Source organism: Triticum dicoccoides, chromosome 5A (assembly GCF_002162155.2).
Source record: "Triticum dicoccoides isolate Atlit2015 ecotype Zavitan chromosome 5A, WEW_v2.0, whole genome shotgun sequence".
NCBI classification, from domain to species: Eukaryota; Viridiplantae; Streptophyta; class Magnoliopsida; order Poales; family Poaceae; genus Triticum; species Triticum dicoccoides.
The window spans coordinates 526,041,565-526,053,705 of NC_041388.1; the positions used below are offsets into that span (position 1 = coordinate 526,041,565).

At 48.3% G+C, this 12,141-nt stretch overlaps 1 pseudogene; it reads left to right on the plus strand.

Moving 5' to 3' along the window:
* Window positions 1–7,634, plus strand: part of LOC119299872 — a 13,913-nt pseudogene extending 6,279 nt beyond the window's left edge.
* The last annotated feature ends 4,507 nt before the right edge of the window (window positions 7,635–12,141 follow it).

Sequence of the window (12,141 nt, forward strand, 5' to 3'; positions counted from 1 at the left end):
GGTGGAGTTTAACTGCAGCAAGCCAGCTTTGACTCAGTGGCTAACCTGAACTACGACTGCAAGCAACTCTTTTAAGATGGCGCACACGAGTCCACATATTCACCATTCAATACACCACTATGGAATCACTCCCGTCTCCCTACGAGAAGGCCATCCATAGCACTCACGCTTATCTTGCGCATTTTAGAGTATCCACTTTCACTTGTCTATGAACTGTTATAGGCAACCCAGAAGTCCATTACCGCGGACATGGCTATTCGAATAGATGATGTTAACCCTGCAGGGGTGTACTTCTTCACACACGCTCTCACCACTTACCGCCGTTTACACGACATGTACTCGGCAACCTTCAAGCGGAGCCCAACGAGGGTGTTGGCCACGGCCTACCTAAACACTCAAGTCTCTAGTCCAGGTTTATCGCCTATCCTGGTTCCATCCGCAGGGAGTCCGGCCGAGGTTTCCACATACGGCCCCGAACGATGTGTACAGGGTTCCGAGACACCAAACGGGCGCCCGGCATGCCCGGCCACAGTGTATCTACCACAACATAGCCCACCCCTAAGGTCAGCGCTACGCACGGCCGCCAACACATATCCTATAAACACCAGAAACTAGTTGCAACTCCTGGACAGAGGACAAGGGTGATCAAGAAGCCGAGAGGGTCCATTGGTTTCGGGCCCAATGCGTGGTAGTAACTGTTTCATGGATCACAAACACAGAACTCAGTTCCTAAGAACGGTTTCAATGAGACAACCCACCATGTACTCCTACATGGCCTCTCACCGCTACCTTTACCAAATCGTGTTCACACACTTAGCTCACACACTGTAGGACATGTTTACACACCTCCGGTTCATCCCTGATGAACCAGACCTGACACGACTCTATGCAATAGCAGGCATGACAAACAAGCATGAATGAGTAGGCACATCAGGGCTCAAACAACTCCTACTCATGCTAGTGGATTTCATCTATTTACTCTGGCAATGACAGGTCATGCAGAGGAAAGGGGTTCAACTACCACAACATGTAACAGTTGAATCGTTGTTGTCCTAATGCAGTAAAAGAGAGCCGGAGCGAGAGAGTGGGATTGTATCGGAATGAACAAGGGGTTTTTGCTTGCCTGGCACTTCTGAAGATAACATTGAGTCTTCATCAGTGTCAACGATCACAGCGTCGGAGCAGCGTCTACCGAGAGGGGACAATCACCGGCAATAGAGAAGGAACACAATCAATGCAATGCACAACATGATGCATGATAATGACATGGCAATATGTTGTTGATTGAGCTAATGCAACTAGCAACACAATTAAATGAAGTTGGTTTGAATACAAGATTCAAATTCAAACTCCATATATGATTAGTTAAATGCCATTTATTTGTTTTGTCCAAAACAGAGGACAACATTGTTCAAGCATGCATGAAAATGCCATAAACAGATTCCTTGAATTTTTCTGATAATTTTTCATATATAAATTATTTCATTTGGAGTTATAGATAATTTTCTATGATTTTTAGAGGTTTTGGGCATTTTTTGGAATTTTTTGAATTTGTTTTAAATCTAGAAAATGATTAACCGCGTCAGCATTGTGTCATCGTGACGTCAGCAAGTCAACTGACGCGGCCCAAGTCAAACCTGACCAGTGGGGCCTACTGGTCAGTGACACAAGGTTGGTTAGGTCGCTGACAAGTGGGCCCAGTCAACGGCCACGTCATCTTGGTCAAAGCTGACTCGTGGGCCCACTGAGGTTAGTTAAAACTAAACAGAAATGTAATCTGTGTTAATTAGGGCGTGGGGCCCATAAGTCAGTGTCCTTGGGGGGTTGGTTAGTGGAGGGATTAGCCGCTAATGGCTGTGCCACGTCGGCACAGCCGGAGTTAACCGCCGGCGACCATCCGGTGCGGCGGCGGCTCACCGGGGTGGCGCTAGGGGCAGCGGCTGGGTGCGCTGAGGGCACCAGAAGGGAGCCCTCGCTCGCCCGCATCTAGGGGTGTACGCAGCTGGGCGCAGGGAGGCTGGGATCGACGATGGCGACCACTTGGGCGGCGGCCGGAGCTACGACACGCTCGGAAACGACGTTTTGATGCACGGAAGGACGAGCTGCGGGTTGCTACGGAGTCATGTGGACTCGCTGAGCACGGGGGTGGGCTCGGATGCGTCGTGGATGCGCTCTAGCTACAGCGGCGCCATGGCCGGCGGCGGTGAGTTCTCGGGTCCGGTGGGAACGACGACTACGTGGCGCAATCGAGCAAGGGGAGAGAGGGGAACGAAGGAGAAGCTCACGGTGAATCAGACGAGCGGCTCAGTGGCTCAGGGGAGGCTTGGAGGCGACGGGGCGATGATGGCGATCTCCGGTGGCCGTGCAGAGAAGATGAGCTCGATGACGAGGCTTCAGGGCGTACGGGGTCGTGTAGTTCGGCGTAGAGGTGCGCGGCAGCAAGGCGGAGCTCGTGGTCGGGATGGCTAGGCGTGGGGAGGTCGGTGGCCATGACGAACGGTGACGGCGGCGACGGCTCCGTTTGGTGGTGAGAGGAGCAGGACAGAGGAGGGGACGAGGCCGGGGGAGAGTGAGAGGGGGTCGAGAGGGCTGCATGGCATCGCAGGAGGCGTCCAGGCGACGATGGGGCAGCCAGGCAGGGTGCTGCGTGCCGCGCCGAACGCGCACACGCGCCGGGCACGCGCCCCATCCGACTGGCGGGAGGAGGGAGACGACTGGCGTGTTGGCTGCCTGCTGGGCTGGGCCTCAGCTACAGTGCTGGGCCACGAGGTGGGCGCCAGGTAAGGACCTGGTAAGTCCTCTGCCTTTTCTAATTTTATCTCTGTTTTGTTTTGTTTTTATTTATACATTTTGTCACTGATTCAAAATTCAAAATGAATTCAAAACAGTGCCAAAACACTCTAAGATATTTTATGTTACCTCTCAGGACTATTCCAAAAGTACATAAAACATTTCAAGGCATTTGAAAATATATTCATTATATATTATGAATATATCCCCAAATTCAAATAGATTACTGATTTAAATTCAGGGACCAAATAATTCCTTAAAAATGTTCCAGAATTTTGGTTTGATATATAACTCTTGCCAAAATTCACAAAACTATTTTTAGGGCATTTTGGATTCACAGAATGCTATTTAAAGGGTGCTTGCCCTTCTTTTAATTGGATTTCTGAGGTTTCAACAATCCTCAATTCAAGTTTCAGAAATTTAAACATGATGCAAGCAAGATGCGAATACTAGGCAACACCAGAAGCTAGGGATGTGACACCATGACATCTTTCTATGCATGAATGTGTAATGCAAGGAGAAGACCCTCTAGCCTGTACGAGCGCTCGCCCAAGCTAGTGCCGCCGGCAGCAACTACGCCATCATGTCCTTGCCCACAGCCCCTTAAACCTCTCACCAACGTGTTCTTCCTCCCATCTCATCCTCGTGAAGCGGTGAAAGTGCTAGCTAGCGATTCTCTTCCATCGTTTCCATACTTGGTGAGCTAATCTTCTAACTTTTTGCCCCCAACAATTGATTCCTCACAAAATTTACATCACCCTTTTGCTCCTGCTCACCCTTATTCATGTGGAGCTAGCAACTTAAATGGGGCATGGAACAATCATAAGTGCCATTACTTTACTGTTTGTACCTACAGTTCTTCTTGATTTTCCTGTGTGATTACTTTACCTCGGTCATTGATTTCAGGTGGCGCTTTCAAATTATAAGTGGATATAGAATGAGGTATCTGTGATCTTTCAGTTTCTGTTCCTTCAATTGTTTTCTTCTTACCTCTAATGAATTTATTTATCATATAGCTCCTTTATTTTCCTTATAGAAGTACATGTGGACCAGCATGCACTTGCCCCATTGCACTACTATTTATAATTGGGAGATATTGTGCCTTTTGCTTTGTAACAAATGAATTCATGGCATGTGTGTTTGGCTCAGCTACTTTGGATTGTATATGTGTTTTTTTGGGAAATGTGTTGTGTAATACACAAATGCTTAACCATGGATTGTTTCTGCAACCAACACAAGTGACCTCTTCTCAAGTTCGTTTTCTTTTCACAATTTTTCTTTAGTGACTAACTACTCCATATTTGGTTACTTGAGTATTTCCTCTGCTGACAACTGGATATTAGATGTCTCATTGTGCCCGCACTCCTGATAATTCTGTCAATCAGCTATATCTAATCTTTATTTGAAATGGCCGCATGGCTGTGTCCATGGAGCCATGTGCGACTCTCATGTGCGGGGTAATAAAATGCATCTCCGCAAGTAATAGCTAACTAATGATACCCTTGATGTTACATGCTATTTGGTTGCTATGTCTGTCAAGAAGATTGGTTTGAGTACCCAGTATTACATAGGCACTGCCTTGGTTCTCAAAATTAGTTTAGATGTATCCTTGTATGCTTAAATTTGGCTAGTGTTGAAATGAAATCTCTTAACTATAAGATAACATGGTATACGTAGTGTTCTACACTAGATCAGATGGGGTGATGATCTACTTTTTCCTTCTTCGTGCTTTCAGTTTGGTTGCCCCTCGCCATGTTTTATTAGAGAGAAAATGTGGCCATGAGAGATAACTCCAACTGTCGCAAATCTGATGATGCTTTTTTTCATGTTGTTGCTTCTGCAGGTTCTGAGAATCTTATTCATGGATAAGGAAACTATAATTTGTGAATTTGTAGTTCTCAGGTAACTACGAAGTTTTGCCTGATGTAGATTATTTAAGGATTTTCAAGTTGTTTGCACTGAGATTTTCTCCTAATACACCATAGCAAGCATGGCTAATCAATCATCCCAAGCTGAGTAGTACATGAGTAATGTGACACAAAGCTAATTAGTGCAGAGACCTCTGGAAAATGGAGATGTTCAATTTTCTATTAATCGGTACTATTGGATTTGTCATTAGCCGGTTCCTGAATTCATCTCATTGTTAATATAATATTATGTTTGTATAATTTATTAATTTATAATAGTAAAGACAAGCTGATAGTTTTCACAATGGACATCCACATCCGATAGGTCAAAGGTGCTTGGAGTTTTGCTGCTCAAAGATAAATAAATAAATTAGTACACGAATATAGGTTGCATAATCTGCAATGTTGTTTAATAAATTCATGTTAAAGTAGTTTTCTGTTTAGATTATTAATTAGCCCCACATCTATATATAAATCTATGTCCTGGTTAATCACATTTGTACGGTGGCCATTTAAATTTTAATTCTCTATTAGCCTGATTTTCCCAATTGTAAGTTACTCACCTCATATTGTTGTTGTAGATCACCAAGATAAATTGGCGATGCATGGCTCAGATGTTCATTGCAAGGTTAAGAATAGAGCTACTACAAGATAATTAGAATGCCATTTTAGGATCAATGTTTCAAACATTACAGTTGATTGCAAGGTCAAGAATTGGGCCACTACTAGATATAGATTCACCTCATGTAATCGTTGGACCATGTTCTCTGTAATGCAACATAGTTGATTTAATATATGAGACCTATAATCTTTGGATCATGTTCTTTGTAATGCAACATAGTGGATTTAATATATGAGATCTTTTGGTTTGTTATATTGTGCTCCCTATGCACTACAGGCATCGACCTAATAATTATGGATGACAATATATAAAATTTCATTAATTGTTCATGCTATATAATGAAGCTTAAAGTCAGTTGCAATGCTTCGTTATGTCCATTTTAAAATCCTTGTGTGCAGGGTCGCCACCAACGCATATGAAGTGTTGTATGTCTCTAGCTTTATACGTTGCTACTTAACAACGCTTCTACACACTGTTTACCAACGCATGCATATACGCTGTTGTAGATCCTTCCAACGCCACCAACGACAACGCATATTAATCCGTTGGTGTAGATCTTAGCAATGCATATATGGACATAAGGCAACGCATTGATGCGTTGCTGTAGGGGGGTTCTTGTTGTAGTGATCCTCGAGAAGATCAATGAACTTGTCATGGAGATGAACACTTTTGGCCTGCTGAACAGTGTGGAGCCGCCGCAGGTTCCTTGCCGGCAGACACACTCAGCACTGGATGAATATGCGGAGATCTTTTGGAAGGGATGATGACAAGGAGGTGGTGGTGAAACTTTTGCTCGACCAGCAGATAATCAGAAGTTGCAGGTGCTGCCAATCTTTGGGATGGGAGGTTTGGGCAAGACGACTCTTGCGAAGATGGTGTACAACGACCACAGGGTCCAGCAACATTTTCATTTGAGCATGTGGCACTGTGTCTCTGAAAACTTTGAAGCCACTGCTCTTGTGAGATCAGTCATTGAATTGGCTACCAAGGTAACATGCAACTTGCCAGACACCATCGAGATGTTGCGGGGGCGACTTCAGGAAGTCATTGGGCAGAAAAGGTATCTCCTTGTTCTTGATGACGTATGGAATGAAGAGGAGAGGAAGTGGGAAGACGATCTGAAGCCACTGCTCTGTTCTGTTGGTGGGCCAGGAAGTGTTGTAGTTGTCACATGTCGAAACCAGCAAGTGGCGTCCATAATGGGCACGCTAGGACCTCATAAGCTACCATGTCTAAGTGAAGATGATTCATGGGAACTGTTCTCGAAGAAATCTTTTAGTAATGGTGTAGAGGAGCGAGCATAGTTGGTCGCCATTGGCAAGCATATTGTCAAGAAATGCAGGGGGCTCCCTCTTGCTCTGAAGACGATGGGTGGTTTGATGAGTTCCAAACAACTAGTGCAGGAATGGGAGGCCATAGAAGAAAGCAGTATTGGGGATAATATAAGAGGCAAAGATGAGATCCTACCCATACTAAAATTGAGCTACCGACACTTGATAGCCGAAATGAAGCAATGTTTTGCCTTCTATGCTCTCTTTCCAAGGACTTTGAGATGGAAAAGGACACATTGATCCAGCTATGGATAGCAAATGGTTTTATTCAAGAAGAGGGCACAATGGATTTGACACAAAAGGGAGAATCCATTTTTCGTGATCTGGTTTGAAGATCCTTCCTCCAAGATGTGAAGACAAAGATACTTTATTCCGTTGGCACAAGATATGAGGCAATTGGATGTAAAATGCATGATTTAATGCATGACCTAGCGAAAGATGTAACAGATGAATATGCAACTATAGAAGAGCTGATTCAGCAAAAGGCAATGATAAAAGATGTTCGTCACATGACAACTGTATATGCATGGTCTGAAGCGGAGCATGTTAGTAGTGCGTTGAAAGACACCATCTCTCTCCGCACTGTCTTTAAGCCTTTAATACTACCCAAGAATTTGAAGGAGTCAGGACTGGAATCGTTAAGAGTCTTGTGTTGCTGGGATCCTTCTATTATCCATAATCGGGTCATAAATGGAAAACATTTGCGGTATCTGGACCTTTCTATTTCTGGCATTATTAGAATGCCAAATTCAATATGTTCGCTTTATAACCTGCAATCTTTGAGGCTTAAATGTTGCAGCCTTCTACAACAGTTACCAGAAGGCATGAGTACTATGCGGAAGCTTATCCACCTTTATCTTTTTGCATGTGATAGTTTGGAACAAATGCCTCCAAATATTGGACTACTGCACAACTTTCATACCTTAACAAATTTTGTTGTAGATATTGAAGTTGGTTGTGGAATCGAGGAGCTCAAAGATCTGAGGCACCTTTCAAATAGGTTAGAACTGTACAATTTGAGAAAAGTAAAGAATGAAAATAATGCTAAAGAAGCCAATCTCCACCAGAAGCAGAATATAACTGAACCGTTGATGCGTTGGGGGTGCGGGAAATATGACATGTGTTGGGGATATTACTACTAGGCGTAAACCGGCCAGGAGAGGCCGGGTTAACTTCATCAGTAGTTCATTACACTTGAAGCCCATGAAGACAGACGGTGACGATGTGTAAAGGCCCAGGGCCCAGAACCGGTTTAAGGCCTATAGCTATAAACCGGTATTGATATGTAACTCGCATTGTAAGGTAGAAAGAGTGGAGACCGAGCCGGACACGTTTATGTTAGATTTCGGGTTCCGGCAGACCCTTGAGGTTCCAACACTGGGGTGCGCGTGGAGATCTCTCCCCTACTGATCTACGTCCGATCCTCTCGTGTGAACTAAGATGAAAACGATGAACAACACAAGGGACACGAGGTTTATACTGGTTCGGGCCACCGATGTGGTGTAATATCCTACTCCAGTGTGTGGTGTGGTGGATTGCCTCTGGGGCTGGTGATCAACAGTACAGAGGAAGAACAGCCTCACGAGGGATGTTCTTAAGCTGAGGCTATGTGTTCTACTTTGCCTCTTAGCTTGGGCTCTACCAGATTTCTAGATGCCTCTACTCTGTGGTGGCTAGCTTTATTTATAGAGGCCCTGGGCCTCTCCCCGAATAATTGAGCGAGAAGGGCGCCAACAATTGGCCATTTTGAAGGGGAACATCTAGTACAAGTTATCCTGACCAAAGGTGGTCTTCGGCTTCCAAAAGCACTAGTAATGACGCAGTCTTGGGCTCCATGGTGACCTCTGTCCGGCCGTCCAGCTGGTCTTGGTCTCGTTGCACCGGAATGGTAACCTTTGCCTGATGCCTTGGCCTGTGCTTGCCCCCTTTGCACCAAAGGGGAAACAAGGACTCTGCGCAAGCCGGCGCCCGCCTGGCCTTGATCGTCATGGCTTGCGTCACGGGATCCTCGCGAGGTACCCTTGCATTGATCTCTCCGCCTCCTCGCGAGCCTGCCTGAGGAAGCCGCCCTTGAGGAAGCTTCCTGTCGTCCGCCCCGCGAGGCTTGGCCCCTCGCGAGGGTATTGGGCTTGAGCTGATGAAGATGGGCCGCGTTGGGCCCCCACTTGAGCCATGCCACAGGCCGCATGCAGGCAAGTCTGGGGACCCCCGTTCCCAGAACGCTGACAGTAGCCCCCGAGCCCAAGGCGCGCGCAGGCTTGGCTTAGCAAAGAAGCGAAGGGGCAAGCGCGAAGGGCCGCGGGCCCTAATAGCCTGCGGCCTTGGGCGTCGTGTGGCGGTTGATTGGACGTGGGCGTCTGCACTTCCCACGACACCTCGGCAACTGCACGACTGACAAAAGGGGATGCCCGGGCCAAGCTTACTTGCCCTGCTCTCGTCCGTCTTGCCCTAGATCCCCTTTCTCGCTCTCCTTCCTCTTGCTCCCGAAATCCTCCAGATCCGTCTCAGTCCTTCGCATCCGGCACGCCATGGCGCCTCGCAAGTCTCCGGCTGATGCTTGGTACTCGCCGGCTCTGGATTCCCCGAATTTGTCGGAGAAGAACCTCGCCCTCGCGCGCCTAATGATGGTGGTGCAGGGCAGCGAGGGGGCGAATGTGCTCAAGGTCGGCTCCGACCAGCCTGAGGGCAAGGGGAGCACTTTCTATCCGTTCTTTGTGAGCGCCATTGTCGCCGGTCTGGTGCCTCCTTTCTCTGAGTTCTTCCATGCCGTTCTCCGCCAATACAACTTGCAGGCTCTGCATCTCCATCCCAACTCTGTCCTTCTCCTAGCGATTTTCGCCTATTATTGCGAGGCTCATGTTGGTGTGAAGCCCTCGGTGGCTTTGCTGCGCCACTTCTTCTCCCTTCGGGTTTCTGGTGCTCAAGTCTCCGCATGCGCGAGCTTCATTGCATACTCCAACTCCAATGCCATCTCGAATCCTGGGAAGAGGATCGAAGGCTACCGGAGCAAGTGGGTCATGATGGATGTCGGGCGCCTCCATCCTCGTCTGGCATTGCCCACGGGGCAGCCTAAGTCCGTTGACGCATGGTCCCGCGCGGAGCTCGTCGACCCTCACGTGAAGGCGGTGTTGAGGAGGATGAACGCGGACCTGAAGCCAAGCAACTTGGGGGCGGCGAAGCTGACCGGGGCCTCGCTCCAAAGGGAGTTCTTGGAGCACCGGGTGGCTCCACTCCAGGAGCACTCGCTCCCACTGTGGAGGCTTGGAAGAGCGGACGCCGCCCTACGCCTGAGCTCTGAGGCGTTGACCGACGAAGATCTGGCCGCGACCCTCCATTCCTTGGTTGGGGGAGACGAGGCGAGCCTGGTGGGCGCCCCCGTCCCCCTGTTCCTTCGTGACAATTGGGAGCAGGTGGTGAATGCCATGCCCACCTTCAACGGTGAGGGGCTGGTGCCCGCGGCAGCTCCCGAAGATCTGGCGGTCCTGGCGACGGTGAACTTGTCCTCCGGCAACTCCAGCGGGGGAAAGGGGGAAGAAGAGGTGGAGGAGGAGGCGTCTGACTCGGAGGAGACTGGCGAGGATTGGGGGGAGTCCTTCCCTCGGCGCGGGTCCCAGGCCCTCCGCTCCATGCCGTACAACGACGAGACCGGTGCCAGGCGAGGAGGGGAGGGTTCTTCCTCGGTCACGAGGAAGGGCAGGTCGAGCCTGGTTCCCCCAGGGTCTGCTTTGGTCCATGGGGAGGTCCAAGGCCAGATCCATCCCTCCTGACGCGCCTTCTGCTTCCGGGCCCCCCAAGGCTGACCCCCGCTGCAGGCTCTCGGGCTTCAAGTTTGGCCGGAGGTTGATTGAGTCCACGGACGACGTCCAGTAAGTGCTCGATTTGTGCTCCGCTTGGTTTCTGCCGCTGAAGCTTGACGTTTGCGCTCTTTTACCAGGCCGGCACATGCGGCCAAGAGGTTGAAAGAGGATTCTGCAGCCTCGCTTGGGGCGAACCCGTTCGCTGGGGCGGCGCCTTCGGCTGCTGGGGGAGAGGACGGCGAGGCCCGCACCTCTCCGATCCAGCCGCCCTCGCGAGGCCAACCGGGGCACCCCGGCGAGGAGTCAGCCCCCGTGGCCCCGCTAGACGTAGAATTGACTGTGCCCGACGCTGCACAGCCGAGGCGGCCAAGGCTTAGGAGGTCCCTTCCTGCCAAGCCGGGGTCACGTTGCCATCTGCTACCTCTTGAGCTTGTGTTGGTTTTCCTCGAAGAGGAGAGGATGATGCAGCAGAGTAGCGTAAATATTTCCCTCAGTTTTTGAGAACCAAGGTATCAATCCAGTAGGAGGCCATGCTCAAGTCCCTCGTACCTGCACAAAACGATAGCTACTCGCAACCAACGCGATCAGGGGTTGTCAATCCCTTCACGGTCACTTACGAGAGTGAGATCTGATAGAGATAATATTTTTGGTATTTTTGGTATAAAGATGCAAAGTAAAAAGTAAAAGGCAAAGTAAAAACAAAGCAAGATTAAAGTGATGGAGATTGATATGATGAGAATTGACCCGGGGGCCATAGGTTTCACTAGTGGCTTCTCTCAAGAGCATAAGTATTCTACGGTGGGTGAAAAAATTACTGTTGAGCAATTGACAGAATTAAGCATAGTTATGAGAATATCTAGGCATGATCATGTATATAGGCATCATGTCCATGACAAGTAGATCGAAACGATTCTGCATCTACTACTATTACTCCACTCATCGACCGCTATCCAGCATGCATCTAGAGTATTAAGTTAAAATAGAGTAACGCTTTAAGCAAGATGACATGATGTAGACAGATAAATTCATGCAATATGAAATAAACCCCATCTTGTTATCCTCGATGGCAATGATACAATACCTGCCTTGCTGCCCCTTCTGTCGCTGGGAAAGGACACCGCAGATCAAACCCAAAGCTAAGCACTTCTCCCATGGCAAGAACTACCAATCTAGTTGGCCAAACCAAACGGATAATTCAAAGAGACTTGCAAAGATAACCAATCATACATAAAAGAATTCAGAAAAGATTCAAATATTGTTCATAGATAGACTTGATCATAAACCCACAATTCATCGGTCTCAACAAACACCCCGCAAAAAGAAGAAGAAGATTACATCGAATAGATCTCCACAAGAGAGGGGGAGAACATTGTATTGAGATCCAAAAAGAGAGAAGAAGCCATCTAGCTAATAACTATGGACTCGAAGGTCTGAGGTAAACTACTCACTCTTCATCGGAGAGGCTATAATGATGTAGAAGCCCTTCGTGATGACGGCCCTCTCCGGCGGAGCTCCGGAACAGGCCCCAAGATGGGATCTCGTGGATACAGAAAGTTGCGGCGGTGGAATTAGGTTTTTGGCTCCTATTCTGATCGTTTGGGGGTACGTGGGTATATATAGGAGGAAGAAGTACGTCGGTGGAGCTACGAGGGGCCCACGAGGCAGGGGGCGCACCCTAGGGGGGCGCCCCCCAC